The sequence below is a fragment of the Octopus bimaculoides genome, chromosome 17 (assembly GCF_001194135.2).
Source record: "Octopus bimaculoides isolate UCB-OBI-ISO-001 chromosome 17, ASM119413v2, whole genome shotgun sequence".
Classification (NCBI taxonomy): Eukaryota; Metazoa; Mollusca; class Cephalopoda; order Octopoda; family Octopodidae; genus Octopus; species Octopus bimaculoides.
The window spans coordinates 5,773,926-5,797,595 of NC_068997.1; the positions used below are offsets into that span (position 1 = coordinate 5,773,926).

The window sequence follows — 23,670 nt, forward strand, 5'->3', positions numbered from 1 at the left end:
GCCCAGATAGCGGAAGCTATCGACTACCTCTAGTTTTTCACCCTGGAATGAGATAGAAGTTGTTTCCTGTTTGTTTGCAGTCTTTATTGCACCTGAGCATCTGCCACAAACAAAAACTAACTTGCTAGTTAACCTGCCTTTGATGTTGCTGCACCTCTTATGTGTCCATAGCTTGCACCGGGTACATCTTATAGAGTTACTACCTACTCCTTTTCTACATACTGAGCAGGGCCATCTACCTGAAGGGGTTTGTGTTTTATCTACCTTCCTACTTATTAGGATTTTGGTTTTAGCTAGGTTGACTCTAAGGCCCTTCAATTCTAGACCTTGCTTCCACACCTGAAACTTCTCCTCTAGTTCTGATAGTAATAATCCTAATAGTAATAATAATAATAATAATAATGATTTCAAATTTTGGCACAAGGCCAGCAATTTTGGGGGTGGGTGGGTAAGCTGATTACATCAACCCCAGTGTTCAACTGGTACTTATTTCATTGACCCCAAAATGTTTGAATGGCAAAGTGGACCTTGGTAGAATTTGAACTCCGAATGTGAAGACAGATAAAATGCCACTAAGTATTTTGCTTCGTGCTAACAGTTCTGCCAGCTTGCTACCTTGTATAATAATGATGATAATAATGAAACAAATTAATAAATAAAACAACAAGATTAAAGAAACAAAACTATCATAGAAACATGGAGCTTTTGAAGTTCCTTGTGTTGGGTTAGACCTCACAAAGTTAACCACTATGAGTGATGATGGTGGTGATAATGATGATATATCTTCACTCCCCATTAGCTTCTTTAACTGTCACTATCTCGCTCCCCCACATCAACATTTTCCTTAGATTCAAACACTTTTTTTCTTTCTTTCTTTATCCATTCAAATTTTAAATCCAAATTGTTCACCGATATTTATATTTCTTCAATATGCTCCGCTACACACAGTCATTCTTTCTCTACTGTTTTTTTTGGGGGGGAGAGACTTGTTCTTGTTTTAGTCCTGTCGTTTTGAAAAGATTAATTTATTTCATTTCATAATTTCCATTAATCTAACTTAATGTTTAAAGGATTAATAAATAGAAAACTTGCACTAATAAAAACAATTACTTTTTCGTTATTCTCTTGGGTTTCTATTTCAATATATATAGCAAGCTTATTTAAATTTTTTCTACTCTATTTAACTCCCTCTCTTTTTCTCTCTCTCTCTCTCTCTCTCATATATATATATATATATATAGGGAGAGAGGGGGGTTAAGTGGAGTAGAAAAATTTGTGTGTGTGGGTGGGTGGGTGTATATGTATGTGTGTGTGGGTGGGTGTATATATGTGTGTGTGTGTATGTATGTATGTATATATGTGTGTGTATACATATGTGTGTGTATTTTCTACCATCACTGCCATTTTTTTTCTGAAATGTAAATGAATGCTATGAGAATTTTGGAATGTTTGTGTTGCAAAAGGTGGTTCTTTGTATACAACTGCAATAAATTACCATCAACACAATAAATTCTCTGAAATGTTTAACATAGCTTGATTTTCTGACTTTCCCAATTGTTACTTTTACCAAAATAAACAAACGAGCAAATAAATAGATAAATAGACAAAATTAATATATAAATAAAACACCAACAGAATTTTGTTTTCTATATTTGTTCTTTTATTTCATGACATTTTTGTTTGTTTCTCCCCTTTCTTTGCTTCCATCTATATTCTTTGTACATAAATGGTGAACCACTTCCAATTTGGAATGTAGAAGCCAAGTCTAAAACAATAGAAACAAAAATAGTTAAAGCACTTGCAGTATTTCTTACTGGAGTGATGTGCAGTTGGTCTTGTTACCATTTCTTCAACTCGTGTCATCGTGGAAATAAACAAAAATAAGAAACAAATAAAAGCATCTGCTGATAGAACAATGGAAACAATGATAATGACGATAAATAACATCCTAATGCTCTGTAATCTGAGTTCAAAACCCACTGAGGTCATCTTTGTTTCTCATTCTCTTTTTTTTTTGTGTGTGTGTGTGTGTGTGTGGTGCATTGTATAAGGCACCATCAGAGAAATAAGTGGGGGTGATTCTTTTTAGTGCAAACTTTGTTAATATTGATTCATGATCATCATCATCGTCATTTAACGTCCACTTTCCATGCTGGCATGGGTTGGACAGTTTGACTGAGGGCTGGCAAGCCAGAAGGCTGCACCAGGCTCCAATCTGATCTGGCAAAGTTTCTACAGCTGAATGCCCTTCCTAATGCTAACTGCTCCAATAGTGTAGTGGGTGCTTTTTACGTGTCACCAACATGGGGGCCAGTCAGGTGGTACTGGCATCGACCACGCTTGAATGGTGCATTTTACGTGCCACCAGCATGGGAGCCAGTCAGGCGGTACTGGCATCGGTCACAACATTGGCTTCACTTGCCTCAATAGGTCTTCGCAAGTGCAGTTTATAGCCCAATGAGTGAAGGGTACTTTTAAAGGAGCCGGTTATGCTGCACTGGCATAGGCCATGGTTATGGTTTCACTTGGCTTGCTGGGTCTTCTCAAGCACAGCATATCTTCAAAGGTCTCGGTCACTTGTCATTGCCCCTGTGAGGCCCAACATTCGAAGTTGTGCTTTACCACCTCATCTTATACCTATGTTCTTTGCCTGTGAGGAACCTAGCAGAACTTCCTCTCTACCTTACTTCTTGGATGCAGCACAAATCTACACATCTCTCTTCAAGCATCTCAACAATCTCACCAGACCTATCTTTCAGTGTGCCCACGTTGAGTGTGCCAACTCTGAGGGTGTGGGAGGTGTGGGCCCACGAGACCATGGGAAGGGGGACAGCAGCATCATGTACCTGTAAAGAAAGCTCACATTTGGCAGAACTCATAAACATGCAATAGCCTTCAACCTGCATACACTACACCAGCATTTTATGTGCTACATGATCACTACATTACATAGGAGATAAACCCTAAGTAGGGATGGGGAAACATTGAGCCTTTGGAGGTGTTCATGGGAGAGACATCAGATAGAGGTCAGATGATAGACACTTCCGCTACAGGTGGTGGGGGTGGGAAAGGCAGGCGCACTGCAAAACAGCAAAAACTCAGGCTGCTAGTGTGAGAGAATATAAATGTTAATAATGAGATAGAATTGGGCATTTGAATTATTAACTAGAGCTATAACCAACAGTTTTTGTTCAGCCAAACTGTGACAAAATTAGATAAATGAATGAATAAATGACAATAATAAATGAACATGAAAGAGAAGGAGAAAGAGAGAGAGTTGGATTGAGTGAAGGGATCATAAGTTTTTTCTGTAAACATATGGCATGGAAGACGAAACTGTCTTTACATAGATAGATAATGAAATGAAATAATAAAGTAATTATGATAATTATTTGCGCTGAAAAAGAGGTTTTAGATATGTGCTAGGTTGGAAAACAAGTCTGCTTATCTGAACATCTGGTTTCTACTCCATGTGGCAAAGTATTAAAATATGAGGTAGGGGAATCTGAATGAGCTAATTTGTATAGGGTGGGGTGGGTGAGCAGAGGTAAAGTGTTAGGAGAAGCAAGTGGTTAATGAAACAGAGAGAGAGAGAGAGAGAGAGAGAGAGAAAGAGAGAGAGAGAGAGAGAGAGGGACCAGAGTTCGGCTAGTCGAATGCAGAACACAAAGAGACAGAATTTTGGGATTTAGGGTAACATAATTGAACAAATGGGTTTAACATTGCTACTCGCGGAGTGAAAGAATAGTAATTCTGATAATGAGATAGAATTGGGTACCGTGAAACAGCAAAAACTTAGGTTGCCAGAGTGAGAGAATATTAATGATAATAATGAGATAGAATTGGGCATTTGAATTATTAACTAGAGCTATAACCAACAGTTTTCGTTCAGCCAAACTGTGACAAAATTAGATAAATGAATGAATAATTGACAATAATAAATGAACATGAAGGAGAAAGAGAGAGAGTTGGATTGAGTGAAGGGATCATAAGTTTTTTCTGTAAACATATGGCATGGAAGATGAAACTGTCTTTACATAGACAATGAAATGAAATAATAAAGTAATTATAATAATTATTTGCACTGAAAAAGGGGTTTTAGATGTGTACTAGGTTGGAAAACAAGGCTGCTTATCTGAACATCTTCTGGTTTCTACTCCTTGTGGTGAGGTATTAAAATATGTTGCTGTTTGGACATCCCTACATGTTTTGTAAACCATTTTCCTCATATATCATTGCATGAATGAATGGGCCCTTATGGTAGATAAAAATGAAAGGATTATTATTAGTATTATTAAAGGTGGAAAAGTAGTTGAATCATTAGCGCATTGGACAAAATGCTTATTGGCATTTCTTTCGGCTCTTTACCCTTTGAGTTCAAATCCCATTATAGTTAACTTTGCATTTCATCCTCTCAGGGTTAATAAAATACGGTACTTGTCAAGTATTGGAGGTCAATGTAATCAATGTGCCCCCTCCCCTCAAAATTATACCCAAATTAGAATAAGTATTAGCTAAGCACTGGGGTCAGTGTAATCTGCTCGCCTTTTCCCACCTCAAAAATGTCAGGCTTTGTGCCTATGGTAGAAAGGATTAATGTTTAATGTCCACTTTCCATGCTGGCATGGGTTGGATGGCTTGACATGGAGCTGGCTAGCAGGGATCTGTCCAGACTCCAACTCTGTTATGGCATGGGTTCTATGGCTGGATGCCCATCCTAATGCCGACCATTTAACAAAGTGTGCTGGGTGCTTTTTATGTGCCTATCATTATTATTAAGGCAGTGAGTTAAATTGTTAAAGTGTCAGGCAAAAGTGCTTAGTGGCATTTCTTCCACTTCTTTATGTTCTGAGTTCAAATTTCATCCAGGTCAGCTTTACCTTTCATTTCAGGGTTGATAAATTAAAGTACCAGTCAAGTTCTGGGAGTCAATATAATTGACTCCTCCCTCTTTTCAAAATTGCTGACCAAGTGGAAAAATTAGAAAGGATTATTATTATTATTATTGCTTAAAGGTGGCAAGCTGGCAGAATCGTTAGCGCACGGGATGAAATGCCTTGTGGTATTTCACTCGTCGCTACGTTCTGAGTTCAAATTCTGCCGAGGTCAACTTTGCCTTTCATCCTTTCAGGGTCAATAAATTAAGTACCAGTCAAGTACTGTGTTCGATGTGATTGATTGTCCCCCTCTCCACTAAAATCCAGGCCTTGTGTCTATCGTAGAAATGATTATTATTATTATAGTAGGGTCTGCTTGCTGAATTTTTAAAACATTTGTAAACATTTTTATGTATTTTTAATGTTTTTTTTTTTTTTGTTATTTTCAATTATTTGATTCTTTCTCCCTCTTCCTTCCTCTCATCACATCCACTTCAAATATAATTCCCTATTGAAGTAAAAAAAACAAACCCGGAGAAGCCATGTTGTGGAAATTTCAGCTGGTTATTACCTCTCTATCTTTCCTCCCTCCCCACTCTCTCTCTCTTTATTATACATGCATACACCCCTCTTTGGCTCTGCTATATTGTTAGTTAACTCTCGGTTCAAACATCTGCTCTTTGTACTCAATCTAATAATTATTGTTGTTGCTGCTGTTGTTACACAACAAAGCACTTCTTTATAGATGTCTTTTATATGTACATGAGAGCACACACACCCTCACACCTACACATATACACTTAAGAGACCTTTTGCTTTCAAACACTCACCTTTGACAGGAACCTTTCATTTGTGCACTCACTCATGCACTTAGATGTGTACACATGCATCCCATCGCCTCCACCTCATTCCTCTGATACCTATTCATACTTGACAGACGCTTCATTCGACATGCATGCTCACATTCATACATTCACACACAAACCTATGCACTCACACATGCACTCACACACACGGACATGCACTTATTCTAGTCTTTTGGTTAAGATCAAAGTGTAGTGTGTTTTTATTAGCTGTTGTGTGTTTGTGTGTGTATGTGTGTGTGTGTAATGATTTTGCTTATGCATTGTGAAACTAATAACCAGTTGTTAGAACTCAATATACTTTGTGCTTTAGAGTAAAGTGTCAGGAGAGTACGGTGTGTAATTAGTGAATGATAAGACAACAGGAGTTACATAATCAATTTCATTAGCTTACAGTTGTTTCTGCTATAAGTAGTAGTGCAGTCAAAGCTGTTTGCTTATGCAACATCTTATAGCTTCCTCAAAGCCATGTGCTGCTTCAATATGGGTTAAAGATAACTTTAGAGCAAATCAAGTATAGGCATATATGCATACACACACACACGTGCGTTCATGTGCATATGTGTATATTTACGTGTGTTTATGTATAATTAGGTAGATAGATGTGTGTGTATACACACACATATACACATATAGTTGAACTTCAGTTTAGAAACACCTCTCTTCACAAACAAATTGGTTTCAAACAGCTTGGATGATGAACATCCTTCAAGAACGAATTAAATTCATAAATTGAGGTTCCACTCTGTGTGTGTATGTATGTGTGTGTGTGTAGTCGTCGTCGTCGTCGTCGTTTAACGTCCGCTTTCCATGCTAGCATGGGTTGGACGATTTGACTGAGGACTGGTGAAACCGGATGGCTACACCAGGCTCCAATCTGATTTGGCAGAGTTTCTATAGCTGGATGCCCTTCCTAACGCCAACCACTCAGAGAGTGTAGTCGGTACTTTTACGTGTCACCCGCACGAAGGCCAGTCAGGCGGTACTGGCAACGGCCACGCTCATCTTGCTCGAAAAAACCTCGTGTCACCCGCACAAGAGCCAGTCCAGGGGCACCAGCAACAATCTTGCTCGAAAATCCTACGACGGCCCCACACAAGATATATATATATATGTTACAGTCATATAAGCATTGTTTGAAATGTTCCAAGAAAACATGTCTGGCCAAAGTGAAATGTTACCTTACCTGAAAACAAATGAGTGTTGGCAACAGGAAGGATGTATCTGGCCATAGAAAATTTGTCTCAATAAATTCTGTCCAACCCATGCAGGTATGGAAAAATGGACATTGAAACAATGATTATATATAGGTGCATGCATGGTTCTGTGGTTAAGAAGCTTGCTTCGCAGCCACATGGTTTTGGATTCAGTCCCACTACACAGCATCTTGGGGAAATATCTATAACCCTAGGTCAACCAAAGTCTTGAAAGAAGCTTGTCATTCACATATGTGTGTGTGTGTTTTCTTCTCTTGACATCACATGGTGGTTGTAAATGAGCATTGCTGTTATACAAGCAATGTTGTTTGTTTTCAGTCTTCCTTGAAAAACTCATCTGGCTAAGGGGATATATTGCCTTGCTTGGAACAAACCTCATGTGACCCATATAAGCATGAAAAAGTAGACAACAGTGACAACTATAATGATGATATACATTTATGTATATCTGTGTAGCTATGATGATGATGATGATGCCATACATATATGTATGCATATGTGTGTTAATATATAAAAGCTAGTATATAGAAATAAATTTTACCACTTTTCATAAAAGGAAATACAAAATTTTGTTAAACAAACTGAAATTCTCCATTTTGTTGTTTTGCTTAAAGTTAACAAAATCACTAAATGTGTCTTGTGTTTGCTTCTGATCTATTATCTATTCAGTGTCCATATATAGATATGTATTCTTCCCACAATGTTAGAATAATTAGTAATCTAATTAATAGTGATGAACTACTTTCTGAATATTTCTGCTATTTATTAATTCTTTTCTTTTGTTTCATTTGCTGTTTTTGTTTTAACCTTTTTGTTACCATATTTCTGTTGAAAATATCGTGCTTTGTTTAAATTTATTTTGAAAAGAATGAAGAGTTTAGTAAGTTACTTTGGTCATTATGAATCTAGTATTTGGAACATAATATGAAATTAAATTTTTGTTGGAAGGTTTTAATTTAGGTCACTTCAAGACTTGAAGTCTGTATCCTAGACCCAGACGTAGTCTCAGAATAGATGTAGTGTCAAACCGGTTAAGATATTTTTATTTTTAATGTCATATAGCTAGTTGGTAGAGGATAGACAGATGCAAATAGATAGATGTGTATGTGTACATATCTGTAGGTAAATAGATAGTTAGATAGAAGAGTTAGCAGATGAAGAACTGTAACAGTTAACCCTTTTGAGATACATGATATTTGGGTATGTGTAACCAAAAGGACCAAAGTTTTTTTTTTTTTTCTATTGAGATACTTCTACTGAAAGGTGATCTCTGATCAGCTATTACACTTCAAACCAACCATTTACAACATTTCTTCCATTGGGCCGATGGATCAGCGTCAAAGTCCTTTCAGCTTGTATCACTTGAGTTGATGAATTTGTCTGGGTGTCCCAAGAGGGTTAATGGATAGCTATGTAGCTAGAGAACAGGCATAGATAGATAGATAAACAGATAGATGGGTTGGTAGATATATATGGATTTTTTGTGTGTGTTTTAGTTATTTGACTATGGCCATACTGGAGTACTGCCTTGATGGGTTTTTGTTGAACAAATCAACTCCAGGACTTATATTTTGAAACCTAGTACCTATTCTATTAGTCTTTTTTGCTGAGTTACAGACACATTAAGTTATGGAGACATTAACACGCCAACATCAACTGTGAAGCAGTGGTGGGAGACATCCCTCCCACTCAACTGGCTTCTTTCAGTTTCTGTCTACCAAATCCACTTACAGGGCTTTGGTTGGCCCGAGGCTATAATAGGAGACACTTGCCCATGGTGCCATGCAGTGGGACTGAACCCAGAACCATGTAGTTGGGAGCAAGCTATTTACCACACACCATACCTGAATAGGCATAAATAGACAGAGGAGTCCTTGTCATGATCATGTTTTTTTGTTTTGTTTTATTCAGGCATAATGTATCTAGGACTACATTACCCAACATATCCTGTTTTTAAACCAATAAAATGATTGAGAGAGAATTAGCTGCTATTTGTAGCACAAGAAGCCACTATGTAGAGGCTTGTGTGCCTATGTGATGTGATGATGATGCTGTTGAGTGGTGGAAGAGAGCCCCTCCTTCACCGGTCAACTGGGACATTATCAAAGTTCAGCCAATAATTAAGGAATCCTCACAGTCATGTTATTCTCAAAACTCCACCACCACTATTACCAGGCATACATACATCCACTCCCCCCCTCAGACTTACTTTATTCTGTATTCTAGTCACAGTTATAAAAGTCAACAGTGGAGCAGGAGTGGGTGGTGGTGATAGTGGTGGTTGTGGCAGTGGTTGTGATGGTGGTTGTTGTTGTTTAGCCCCTGCTCAGTTCTGATCTAACAGACCTGTGATCAAAACCATTTCAGCCCTGACTACCACTGTCTTACCAATATACCGAGTGGAGAGAACCCATGAATACCATATTCAAAGTGTTTCTTTTTGAAAATGATAGTGGGCAGGAGAAGAGGGGTGATTTGACTGCTATTTCTAACAGCTCAAGTAATCATCGAAGCCACCTCCCCTACTTCGTAGTGACATGGTGGTGTTGCTGGCGGTGAGAGCCAGTTGTTACAGTTCTGGTGCAAAGAAGAATATAGTGGTGGTAGTGGAGTAGTGAGTGAGGTGGGGTGAATGTCTGTTTTCTATTTTTACAAGGTGACATTAAATATATGTCAAAGATAAATGTTCGGTTCAGCCTATTGACACCTCTCACTTTTGAGTTGTCTCTTTCCATCATGTTTTACCAATAAAGAAAAAAAAAAGAAGAAAAAAAAGAAGTGTTTTAAACTCCTTCTTGCAAGACCTCCACTTCTAGAAAGGTGGTGGTGATAGTGTTGTTGGTGGTGGTGAATGCAGAAGAGAATTTAAAAGCTGTTTATTTACCAAGAATACAAGAACATAACAACACCCTGGAGTATCCAAAGAATCGGTCTTTACTGACATAACAGAGCTCAGTAATAAAGTGGAAGGTGAAAAATATTCAAATTGAGATAGGTTAAACTGGATGTACGTCTGCCTGCCTGCCTGCCTGCCTATTTGTTTTTTAAAGTTTCATGGCAACCTCATTAGTGCATGTCAAAGCAAGCACTGGAGCTCGACACAGTGCTGTGCCTGAAGCTCCAGTGTCTGGGATGGTTGGCATTAAGGGCATCCAGCCACAGAAACCACGTCAAAGCAGGCACTGGAGCTTCATGCAGTTATGTCAGCATGGAAAATGCAATATTAAATGATGATAATGATGATGATGATTATACCCTTGCTTACCATGTGTCTCAACAAATCTCTCCTTGCAACCTCTCTAATCTTCTGTACCTCTCCTGTAACTTGAGGGTCCTCCCTGACACATTTTCACCACCACCATCTTTCTCTCTCTCTGTCTCTCTCTATCAATGTATCTTTATCTGTTCTTTAGCCATCTGTCTACCTGCCCATTTGATAATATCTCTGCAGGCTTAGGGTTGACTTGGGTCTGTGTGGGTGCTTGGTCTGCTAGAAATAGCAGCCACATCTGTTTTAAAAAGGAAGGGCTTATTAGATAAAATACTCCTAGTTACACTGGGATTGTTATGGCTTGAACACTTGATAAATCTGACCTATCAGGATTGACCTGGAGTTGAAAAGCATCATCATCACACTGTCATATAAGCCAGTGAAGGAGCCATAGCATGGTTTGCTTGATCTTCTAGAAATGGCAACCGATCCTACTACCACCACCACCACCACAAAAAAAAAATCCGAAAAACATCATGAAATTAGAAGACCCAGAACAAATAGAGATCATAGATGAAATTAGAGAACACAGTTGTAAAGAATGACAAAAATTAAGTCAAATGCACTAAACACAACACTGTGCACACCTAATTAAACAGTAAACATTCCTCAGAGTTATTTGTTGAATTCATTATGAAAGACTCAGTGGCATGTATTGTTGTCGAACAGCCCTAGGTCAGCCCTGCTTTGTAGAATAACAAGGCCTGAATTTTGAGGGAAGGTGTAGTCACTTACGTTGACCCTAGTCACTTCTTGACGCCAAAGGGATGAAAGGCAAAGTCAACCTTGGCGTAATTTCAACCCAGAACGTGAAGACAGATGAAAAACTGCGAAGCATTTCACCTGTCGTGCTAATGACTCTGCCGGCTCTCCACCTTAACATTGTTCTAATGATAATGTTGTTGTGTAGTCTTAGGTTGGCTCTGATCAACCAAACCTGTAATAGAAGTGTTTCTAAACCTGACCATCTTGTTTTTTTGTTTTACTTTCTGAAATAGTTTGTCTAGGACTGCAACATTCAATGTATCCTTCCTTTCTTTACAAGACAGTAGATAAGCTTGTGATTTGGGTGGTGAATTGGCAGCTATTTCTGGCAGATCAAGCAACCATGTAGATGCTTAGTTTGTATGAGTGTGATGTTGTTATTGTTGTTTAGCCCTAGGTCATACTGGTAGATCCAGCCTATGATAAAGTGTGCTCTAGCCTATTCTATTGTTTTCTCTTATTTTCAAAACCAGCATATTTAGAACTGCCTTATCTAATATTCCTTCTTCTCTAAAACAGTAAGTGAAGATTTGGCTGCTGTTTCTAGTAGGTCAAGTGCCCACATTACTCTGGATCATCTCTGATCCAACAGACCTATGATCAAAGGTATCCTAGTTATGGTCCATCTGTTTGTTTTGTATTATTCAGACAATAGTGTATCTAGGAATATATTATTCAACATGTCCTGTTTTTTTCTAAGCTGAGAAAGTGTGATTTGTGGTTGCTATTTCTCTTCCTTGCAGGTCTTTTAGTTTCATTTGTGGTTTCATTTGTGGTTTCTTCTAATTTCATTTACCTGGCAAGAATTTATGGTTTCTTTCAATAACATTGCCTTCTTGCTTTGACACAAACACAGAAAGACCACAAGAAAAATTAATGAAGGATTTTGAAAAAAATTTCCACTAATCCTTTTGTTACCATATTTCTGTTAACATATACTGCCTTTGTTTCAATTCATTTTTAGAATAATGAAGTATTTAGTAAAATAACTTTCTCATTATTAAGCTAGGGGCTGAAACAAAATAACATAAAATTTCGGTGGAAGATTATAATTTAGACCACTTTAAAAAGAGTAAGTTTATGTTATGGAACTTGGAGCAGTCTCAGGCAGATTGGTATCAAAAGGGTTAGTGAGGAGGATGAATAATGTCTAAGACCCTTCTCAAGATTCCATGGTAGGTGGAAAGGTGTGATGCTATTATCAAACTGGAGGCCTAACCTGAATGCTTGTTGTGTGTTTGTATGTATATGCAAGTCTGTTTGCAGCCCAATGAAAGTATTTAGAATGTTGATGAATCTGTTACCTTAATCTCTTAATAGTTTTCCCACCGAATTAAGTCTTTAACATTTAAACTGGCCATGTCCAGCCAAAATATTCTACCTGTTTTATGCTCAAGACCAGCCAGATCTGGTCTCTCACACCCACCCTACAATGTCTATCTAAAAAGAAACAATCACAACATCAAAATCTCATAGCTTTGAGGTGATGCATGATTTATACAAAACAATTGAATAAATAAGCATTATATTTGACATAATAATCTGAATGCTAACGAGTTAAAGTGCGCACATACCCCCGCCAATTATCATCGTCATACATCCAGTTTTCAGTGCTGGTATGGGTTCCGAGGCAGTGTTTCACAACTAGATACCCTTGCTTTTGCCAACCTTTTTGCTTTTTACAACCGGAGACACCCATATAGTGTCCCAATTCTAAAACTACCATAGGTTTTCATCATCATCATCATCATCATCATCATCATCGTCTAACGTCCGCTTTCCATGCTAGCATGGGTTGGACGACTTGACTGAGGACTGATGAAACCGGATGGCAACACCAGGCTCCAATCTAAATTTGGCAGAGTTTCTACAGCTGGATGCCCTTCCTAATGCCAACCACTCTGAGAGTGTAGTAGGTGCTTTTACGTGTCACCTGCACGAAGGCCAGTTTTGTATAGTATTTTTGTTTTTAATGTCATATTTGGATTTGGCAGAGCAGCACCACTGGCCCTTATTATGGTCTGTGAGACTAGTGAGAGAGGAGCAGGAGAGGTTGTCTTTAGTCTAGAGGCCTGTTTTAAATGCTAGCAACTGAATGGATACTCAGTACAACATATCTAAAATAACAAATGTATCAGCTTAAGTCCAGTTTATGTAAGAAATAAAAAGTAACAGCACCATATTTATGATAGCTCATTATTTATGAGAGCTCTGATGGAAAATAACACACACATATATTTATGTGTTTGAATTGTTGGTGTTGGAAGCAACACACACACACGTACACGCACACACACACACGCACACACACACAGTGCTGATGGATAGGTTTCTATGGAGATAATGGACAAACCATGTACAGTTACAGACATGAAAATCATCGTTGCTGTTAAAATGGTGGAACCATATTAATTGCTGTGCCATTCTCTATTGCAATGGTAATTGTGGTAAAATATCAGGAGGAAGATGGTGGTGGTAGCAATAATTAGTTCCAGGTCAGTTCAAATCCAGTAGACCTGTGATTAAAGACATTCCAACTGTGACCATCTAGTATTGTTTTCCCTGGATGTTACATAAGATCCTATTATTTTCTCTTGTTGGATAATCTTATGCCAGCCTTGGTCAAGATGAGCTATGATATTCCAATTGTGACCATCCCATCTTTTATTCAGATATGCTATACCTCTATACATTATACAGTGTGTTTTTTTTAAAACAGCAAGCTGTGATTTGAGAGGGAGATTTGGTTGCTATTTCTAGCTGGTTAAGTAACTAAGCAAAGGATCATTTCTTGGGGCATATGATGAGGGTTTTATTGTGTAAGGAGTGGAGAATCTAGGTTTGGGGGATTTGCTATATGCAGCAGATGTATGTGTACTAGATATATTCATTGACATGAAGTTGTGATTGTGATAGTGTATGTGTGTATATATGTATGTGAGTAAGTGTGTGCATGTGTGAGTAGTTTAATGCGATGCAATAAATTGTAACAGACACAAACAAGCTTTAAAACCTCATCAATTGCAAGGAAGAGCCGCAAACTATCGAGTTATGCTAATAATCTGATTAGTGTTGGTATGAGACACCTCCAAATTCATTAATATCACATTGCCGATAAAGTTGGTCACTCTAGAATGGAAGCAGTCTCCACAGGCAGAAGAACATTTCCAATAATTAACTTCCTAATACATATTAATTCAATATATAAAATGGTTGGTGCTTTGAACAATCATTAGAAATTGATAAAAGGCTGAATCTCAACATTGAGCAGAGGTAGTAAATTGGCAGAATTTGTAGAGCATTTGATGAAATGCTGGTGACATTTAGTTATACCATAGTGTGTTCCAAGTTCAAATCCTACCAAGGTCAACTTTGATTATTCTTCTGATGCGATGGGGGTTGATAAAATAAAGTACCTGTCAAGTATCAAGGTTGATTCCATTTCTATAATTAATCCTAAATATGAATGAAATTGTAACAGAAGAGTTGAAGTTGGTGCTGGTTGTAAGCTGCCTTGGACACCTTGTAAATTCAGTTCAGTTCTAGTTCTCTTAGACTCTCTCAGATACCCAGGAGGCTCTCTTGAGGTTGCAGATAGTTTCTGTTATCTAGGTGACCAAATTAGCAATGCTGGAGGATGTTTAAACTAAGAATAGGATAGATGAAGTTCAGAGAGCTGTTATCTTTGTTGACAACAAAAGGATTCTCTCTCAGAGTGAAAGGTAAGATTGTATGATGCTTGTGTACAAATGGCTATACTCCATGGTAGTGAGACCTAGGCTCTGAATGCAGAAGACATGCATAGACTAGAGAGGAATGAAAGCAGTATGCTCTGTTGGATGTGCAACATCAGTGTGTTTGTATGACGAAGTGTAAATGTGTTGAGTGAAAAGTCGGGCATATGAGGAATCAAGAGGGAAGACTATATTAGTTTGTACATGTGATGCGTATGAATGAAGACAATTGTGTAAAGAAGTGCCAATCACTGAAAGTAGATGTTACCCATAGGAGAGGGAGACTCAGGAAGACATGGGATGAAGTGGTGAGGACCGGTCTCAGGATGTTTGGCCTTACAGAGGAAATGACAATGGACTAAAATGTCTGGTGATATGAGGTTCTTGAGAAGACCTACCCACATTAGCAAAACTGAGTTCTAAAAGCTCTGTGTGTTTCACCAACACATAATAAAACTTTTCATACACTCTACCCCAACAAACCAAACTACATCTCTTCTCTTCATGTTTTCTCTTTCATGCGCTATACTTCTCTCTCACTCCCCAATCCTGTCCTCATAGCCTTGCTCACTGTATCATTGCTATCTAGTAGTCCCTTACCCCCTCTATACACCCAGGTTTTCACCAGTCACTCCATTCCCCACCCCCACTCTCTACTCATGTTTTTTGGCAATGCCCTGCTACTTAGATTATGACCTCTGTACCTTGGATAACATTGGTGGCATGGAGAGAGGAGGCTGGTTTGCATGGGTGACTGCTGGTCTTCCATAAAACAACCTTACCCAGACTTGTGCCTCAGAGGGGAACTTTTTAGGTGCAATCCCATGGAGTCTTTACCCTGTTTTGGCATGGTTCCTACAGCTTGATGCCCTTCTTAACACCAATTGCTTAATTGAATGTACTGGGTGCTTTTTACGTGGCACCATCACCTGTGAGGTTACCATATATTTCTCAAACATACATACAATCCTCCACTACATTATTGAAACACATTGGTTTCAAATTTTGGCACAAGGCCCGCAATTTTGGGAGAGGGTAGAAGTCGATTCAATTGACCCCAGTACTCAAGTGGTACTTATTTTATCAACCCTGAAAGAATGAAAGGCAACGTTGACCTTGGTGGAATTTGAACTCAGAACTCCTAATGTAAAGATGGACGAAATGCCACTAAGGATTTTGTCCAGCATGCTACTGATTCTGCCAGCTCACTGCCTTACATTATTGAAACATATTGAGATGTAGTAGACTCTACAAGTCACATATAATACTATCCATCAAGGTAGGGAGTAACTCCAAATAAGAAATGACCCAGGTGGGAGAAAATTCTTTAGTCCTTCACACATAGACAACTTCTTTAGTGCTGGTAACATTATAAAGTACCAGTTTTGTACTGAGGTTTATTTTCCCCTCTCTTTCTTTCTTGTTTTCTCTCCTAGAAGAAATTGACTTTGGTCAGACCTGGAGTGGAGATGAGCTCTGCCAGGTCTGAAATTCCCAGGACCTGCTATATGTCATGATGTCCCCACCTCCTGCAACTTCATCAAGGAGTTGAGGGTCCATAGCATATATATATATGTGTGTGTGTGTGTGTGTGTATGCATACACATGCACACACTGTTTCTTCCTTAAAAATCAATAAATATTCTATCATGCAAATAGCTGAATTGTGCAATGAGGGTATTTTGTCACATACCCTTATAAGTGCTTCTTACCACTATTACTACTACTCCTGCCGTGGCAGTGGTGGTGGCCAGCGGAAGGGAACTTTTTCAAGGCTGCTCAGTTTCCTAGAAATGACTTCCAAACCTCCAGTTGTGGAATACAAATCTATGAATATTGTTGCTGTTGATAATGATGATAATAATAATTATAATGGTGAACACGCACATACACACACGCACGCACACGCACACGCACACACACATTAAATGTGTGTCTGTATGTATAGAGTTGTTTAACTTTTTAGCAATTTGAATATTATCGCCACTGTCACTGTAACTGCTGCTGCTTCTAGTACACACCTCCCTGTGTGTGTGTGTGTATACACACAGTGTTTGTCAATGGGCAAGTTGTTTAAACAGAATTTCTAGTATTACATCAGTTTATTCAGAAATATGACACTAAGTACACTTTAGTTCTTAATATATATTATATAATATATGAATATACATGCACATACAGATATACAAATCTATGTACACACCCACCCACACATGCGCATAATCTACTTGTGTTTGATAACTTGTCTGTTAATTTCCAATTAACATTTTGAAATTACACGACTTGAGGATTGCATCAAAAGAATCACTACTCTCTAAGAACTGGCTGCCCTTAAATGTAAGTCTTAAAGAAGAAAAAAAAAAGTGCATGCTTTTTGTTTTTGTTGGGGTGAGGAAGGGTTGTTAGTCTTGTATTGTTTTTGTTGTTGAAGTTGTCAAATTGGTAGAGGTTTCTCTTTTCCGTATATCTATTCTTTAACTGGTTTGAATGTCATTTGTGCTCCCATTTTTCGCCTCTTATCATATACGTCATTTTGCCTATTCTTTTTGTTAGTACTCTGGCTTCCCAACCTTCTCTTCCATTTTTATATACTTTGAAAAACACTTTGTCACTGATATTAAAATACTTTGTTGTATATTTAGCATTTTCTCTATTTGTTTTTCTTACTGATAACAGCCTGTCAAAAATTGGCTTAATTTTTCGAGCAAACATTAGTTCCACAGGCGACTTGCCTAAAGTGTTTGGTTTGGTGTTGTTCTATAAACCCTCAAGAATTGTGTCAATGCTGCGTCATTGACTAGCTTGTTTCTTGATTTCTTTAATGCTCTTTTAAATGTATCCATGACCTATTCCGCTCGCCCATTTGATCTTGGGTGATATGGTGGAGTAGAGATGTGTTCAACTGCGTACATTTTGCAAAAATTTAAAAACTTGTATGCCGTAAACTGTGTACCATTTTCAGATACTATGGTGTCTGGGACACTGAAGAAATTCTATTGTTATCATAGAGGTTGGTTTTCTACATTTACATATTTCTGGCCACTTAGTATAACTATCTACTACAATCAGGTAATATGCACCATATACTGGTCCAGCAAAATCTATATGAAGCCTGGTCCATGGACTGTTGGTTTTAGGCCATGGTTGGAATTTTACCTGTGGTGACTTGGTTACAAGGGCACAACCTCTGCAGGATTTCTTCAATGTCACAGTCCATTGTAGGCCAATATACATAACTTTTCCTTAGTGATTTCATTCTTGAAATCCCTGGGTGACCAATATAAAATTCCTTTAATAAACGCTTTTGTAGTGTGGCTGGCATTATGACTCTTTGTGCATACATCAACACATTGTCACACAATGAGAAATGGTTCACATTTGTGTTGTGCATACTTTTATTTTCTTTAGCATTCAGTGTTTCTTACATTTTTATATTGAATTTATTGTCTTCTGATTTCAATTTTATGTCTTGTAAAACTGGCAGTTCACGAATGACGTCACACAAAACATTTTAAAATTCATTTTCTGCTTGCAAAGTGGCAATCACAGTATCTTCGAATGGTTCCATGTTTTTTTAAATCAGTCTTGTTAGACAATCTGCATGGCCTAAATTCTTGGATGGTGTATACTCCATCTTGAAATCATAGTTTAATAATATTATTGTAGTCCAGTGTTGTAACCTGTTAGCAGTATAGGTAGGGATTCCTTTTTTTTTTTGACCCAAATATCAATAATAACAGTCAGTGATCAGTCTGCAGCTGAAAACTTCTACCATGCAAAAATCTGTGAAATTTTTTCTCAGCAAAAATAACTACAGCATCTTTTTTGATTTGACTGTAATTTTTCTCTGCTAATATCAGAGAATGTGAGGCATGAGCCACTGCCTTCATGTTACCATCTTTATATTTATGTAGCATTACTGCTCCTATACCATACTCAGAAGTGTCTGAAGCTACAGCAATCTCTGCTGTGGGATTGAAGTGAGCTAACAACAAATTTCATCAAATGCCTTTTGGCAATTTTCTGACCAATTCTATTTCATATCTTTTTTCAGCAAATTATTCAGTGGAGCCCTAACCTTATGCATATTTGGGTTATAATTTTGGTAATAATTTGCCAGTCCTAAAAATGCTTGTGTGTGTGTGTGTGTGTCTCTCTCTCTCTCTCTCTTTCTCTCTCTCTCTCTCTCTCTCTCTCTCTCTAGATAGATAGATAGATAGATAGATAGATAGATAGATAGAAAGGACAACAAAAGAAAGAAAGAGACCTCAATATTATGTAAATGAGGAATTTATCTGTAAAAATATGTGACACTTATTCGGCAGCCATGATAAAATTCCAAATTTTATATATATATATATATATATATATATATATATATATGTGTGTGTGTGTGTGTGTGTGTGTGTGTGTGCGCACACACATATGCACATGTCAGAATATCTGTATATCTGCCTGTCTATCAGTCTAGATTCATAAGTCCTGTTTCTCTGTTTCCATGGCACATATATCACTCCCCTGGATGGGGTGCCAATCTGTCTTAGGATTACTCATTTTTACCAGCTGGGTGAATTGGAGCAACATGAAATGAGTGTTGCTCAAGAACACAATGCATTGCCCACTCCAGAAATGAAAACCACAATCCTATGTTCATGAGTACATCACCCTAACCACTGAGCCATGTGTCTCCATCTGTCTGTCTGTATGTATATTTGACTGTGTCAGTCAGTCAGTCTTTCTCTCTCTACACGTATATATTTAAGTAATTACATTTACAGCATTATAAAATGGAAATATTACACATGCCTTTCTGTTTGTAATTATATCCTAATTAATTATCCCCTTCTATACTTTTACATTTTGTGTGAATGTTGTTCAAGCATTTTTTAAAAATCTCTCATCTTTTTGGATTTCTTCATGATTTTATCAATGCCAACTTTATCATGATTCTCTTTACCTTTTCTTTTTGTTGTTAGTGAGAAATTTTATTAAAAAAGAATTGCATTTCTATATCTTATTTTCTGAAAATTTAAATGTTTTTGTCTACAAAAAACACCCTTTTAAAAAAATTTACTGAAATAGTCTTTATTACAATTGGAGCTTCATTTAGAGAGGGGTCATGGCCTTTTTTTGTTTCTATGTTCTAACTGTAGTGCTTCAAGGAAAATTTTATCACACATTTATTCTAAGACGTGCCAAACCTTAGGAAATCAGGTTTGAATTCTTTGATAAAAATCTTCATGATTATGTTGGAATTCTAAATGACACACCAAACATTGCTTACTCTATCCCATCCTGCCCCCCCACTTTCCCCCTTCTTTTTCTCTCCTTTTTCTTCATTTTCACAAAATTCAACACGATGTCTAGCAAGCTGGAACATTTTCTTTTTTTTTTCTGATCCAATTTTGCTTTCACTGGAATCCAAAGAATTAATATAATGCAAATGAAAGAATTCTTTTAAAATGATGCCATAAGAATTTTAGTCTCTATGATAAAGTCACTTTTCGTGTTTCTGAGAACAAAAAGAAAAGCAGAACCTAACCAATTCCGGCTTGAATCTGTAACATGCTTTTCTTTCTTAAGTCTTCTTCCAAATTTCTTCGTTTTACAATTTTTATTTTATCTTCATTTTGAGATAAAATTATTTATTTGTTTCTTAATGAGCCTTATTCAGGGACAGAAAAGCAGCACCCTTGACCTTTTTCAGGAGTTTCCAAGACTGATGGGAGAAAGAGAGGAACCTATCTTCAAACTGAAGACTAAGCCCAAATGTTTGTAAAAGAGTAGAGCAGCTTCCGTTCAATTTCGATTGACTAAATTTCTAACTTGGCTTTGGTCAACCTGAAACTATAGCAGATGATATCCACCTATCTGTTTAGCTTTATTAATTCTGTTGGTAAGCCTTCATTCAAAATTTCTATCTTGGAAACTTGTAAAGTTTGAAATTTCTAAAAGAATCTTCTTTTATCTTCTACTTATTTCTCTCATTGGACTATGACCATGCTGTGACAATGATTTGAATAAAATTAGTCAAACAATTGAACTCAGTACTTTTTTTAAAAATCTAATCTTTATTCTCTTGGTTTCTTTTGCTGAACCACTAAGTTACAGAGATGAAAACAAACCAACATCAGTTGTCATGTGGTGGGAACAAATTCAAACGCAGAGATACATGCACAAATATAAACATATATACAACGAGATTCTACATAGTTTCTGCCTACCAAATTCACTCACAAGGCATTGGTTGGCTTGAGGCTGTAGTAAAAGACATTTGCCCAAGATACCACACAGTGGGATTGATCCTGAAACCTTATGGTTGCAAAGTAAACTCCTTAACAACACAGCCTTTCTGGACCAAATTCAGAATATCTAAAAAAAAAATTAAAAAAGTGTTGTAGGTGAACCTAAAATGGAAGTTTAAAAAGTGATGTTCAGTAGTTTTTTGTGATTGGCAAACTGTTGTGTAATGAACAGTGAAAAGCAAAACATCCCTAAAGTGAAGCTGTTTTGTGTTGTGTAAAACTGGACTAACCCCCACCTTCACAATATATTAGCTGTATTCATCATCATCATAATTTAACATTCACTTTTCAGTGCTTGCATAAGTCTGGTGGAATTTGTTGAGGCAAATATTCTATGACTAGATGCCCTTCCTGTTGCTAACCTTCACTTGTTTTCAAATAAGGTCATTTTTATCCCTTCATAGCCAGAGATCTTTTTTACACAAGACTGGAAATGCACAACATCACTTGTATGACAGTGATCACAGTATCGCAGCATTGACCGTACCATCAGATGTTGGCATACACTGCTAGTCACAATGCAGTTCCAATTCTGCCTTGCTTTCACCTTTCTCTTCCATTTTGACCCAAATTGCTTAACTAGATCATCTTCCCATTGTTGTGGAGACCTTCCAAGTGGCTTTTTCCGTCCTCTTGGATCTCAGATGATAGTTATTACTCATTTACAACCATCACATGATGTCAAGTTAAGGGCACACACACACACAGTGGGTTCTTCCTGTTTCTATCTATCAAATCCACTTGCAAGGCATTGGTTAGTCCAGGGTTTTAGATGTTTGTCAAATGTGCTACACAGTAGGATTGAACCCAAAACTACATGGTTAGGAAGCAAGTTTCTTCACTATACAGCTGCACCTGCATTTATTATGAAATGTAAATGGTTCAGACTTCAGTCTAATGCAAAGTTCACTATAATTTTATCCTCTGGGTGATGGTAAGCACTGAAATTTGTCTTGTGTGCAAATTTCATCTTTGCAAAGTATTTGTGTATCCATGCATGTTACCATCACTCAGATTTTTTTGAATTAAAAAAATCCCATTTCATCTTGAAAATCTTGTTTCATCCCATTATGCAGTTGACCCACTATCAAGATGTTCTAACTATGGCCAACTTGATGATTTTTCATTTTTTCAGACTTGGTATTTCTATTTTGAGATAGATTTCACTGAAAGTTTTTTTAGTAGATCAAGCAACTACATAACATTTCCCTTTGTTTCTGTGTGAGTTGTCTGTGGGTGTATGATACCATATATTATTGTACCTGAGTATGCTTAAATTTGGTGAGCAACTACTTTAGACTAGAATCCTAGCTTGTGGGTGATTTATCTGCCATCTGCTTTGAAACTAAAGGAACTGGAATTCAGTAGCTTCTGAAATCCAGTTTTCTTCACTTTAGAAGTAAAGGGGCAATGGTTTGGCAGTATTGTTAGGTCAGGGGACGAAATGTGTGGTATTTGTGTCTGTTCTGAGTCCTGCCAAGGTCGCCTTTGTCTCTCTAACTTCAAGAGTCAGTGAAATAAAGTACTAGTCAGGTACTGATGTCAGTAAGGTAAAGTACCAGTCAAGTACTGGCGTCTATAACAAAGTATTGGTCAGATACTGGCATCAATACAACTATAATAAAGAACCATTCCGTACAAGAGTCAATAACATTGTCATTGTCATCATTGGTATTACCCGGATCGGCATCGATCATTGTTATCAGCATCATCACCATCATTAACATTATCATTGTTGTGTCTTAAGTTTTTTTTTTATTCATTTGTTTTCTGTTGGCCTGATGTGGACACTGTTCGATCAACGAAAACCAACCAAACAAGTGCGTGTGTGTGTGTGCGTGTGAGCGTGTGTGTATGTGCGTGTGTGTGCATATCAGTACATATTGTAAAGCTGAGTGTGTGTGTGTGTGTGTGTTGCGTCTATACAAATCCACACCTTACAAGATAGCAATCTGGGAGTCACACCAATGGATTCCTGATGGTCGAAAATGCCTGGAATCGGCCAATTATTTTTTGATTTTTTGCTTTCTAAGGGGTGAATTTTTGCATTAAAAGAAAATGCAAAAATTTCTTTTTTTTTTTGAATTATTAGCATTTTTCACAAGCATGAGATTTTTCATAAACACAATGGAAATAATCCACGTTACAGTAATTCGATGTAAACCAGATGCTAATGGTTTACTAAGTGTCCCATGGTTTACTTTTAAATTCCAACAAGATATATTAAAACACTTGAGAACCTCCAACCGATACATAAATTAGAGGAACAAGATTTTTTCCTTTATGTCCACATTAAAGAAAAAACTTATGCTAATTTAAAAGTATATATACACAGGCGCAGGAGTGGCTGTGTGGTAAGTAGCTTGCTTACCAACCACATGGTTCCGGGTTCATTCCCACTGCGTGGCACCTTGGGCAAGTGTTTCTACTATAGTCTCGGGCCGACCAAAGCCTTGTGAGTGGATTTGGTAGACGGAAACTGAAAGAAGCCTGTCGTATATATGTATATATATATATATATGTTTGTGTGTATGTGTGTCTGTGTTTGTCCCCCCAACATCGCTTGACAACCGATGCTGGTGTGTTTACGTCCCCGTAACTTAGCGGTTCGGCAAAAAGAGACTGATAGAATAAGTAC

The 23,670-nt window shown here is 37.5% G+C and overlaps 1 protein-coding gene across 6 annotated transcripts in view; it reads left to right on the plus strand.

Annotated features, from left to right (window-relative positions):
• LOC106868966 (uncharacterized) overlaps window positions 1–23,670 on the plus strand; it is a 184,839-nt gene that overhangs the window by 27,927 nt on the left and 133,242 nt on the right. For 3 of the 6 annotated variants that reach the window (XM_052973866.1, XM_014914443.2, XM_014914444.2), the window contains exon 1: window positions 16,772–17,064. The exons of the other annotated variants lie outside the window; for them this stretch is intronic. The gene's annotated coding sequence lies outside the window, so the exon portion shown is untranslated. Of the gene's footprint in view, window positions 1–16,771; window positions 17,065–23,670 lie in introns of those variants that run through there. 6 annotated transcript variants of the gene reach the window in all.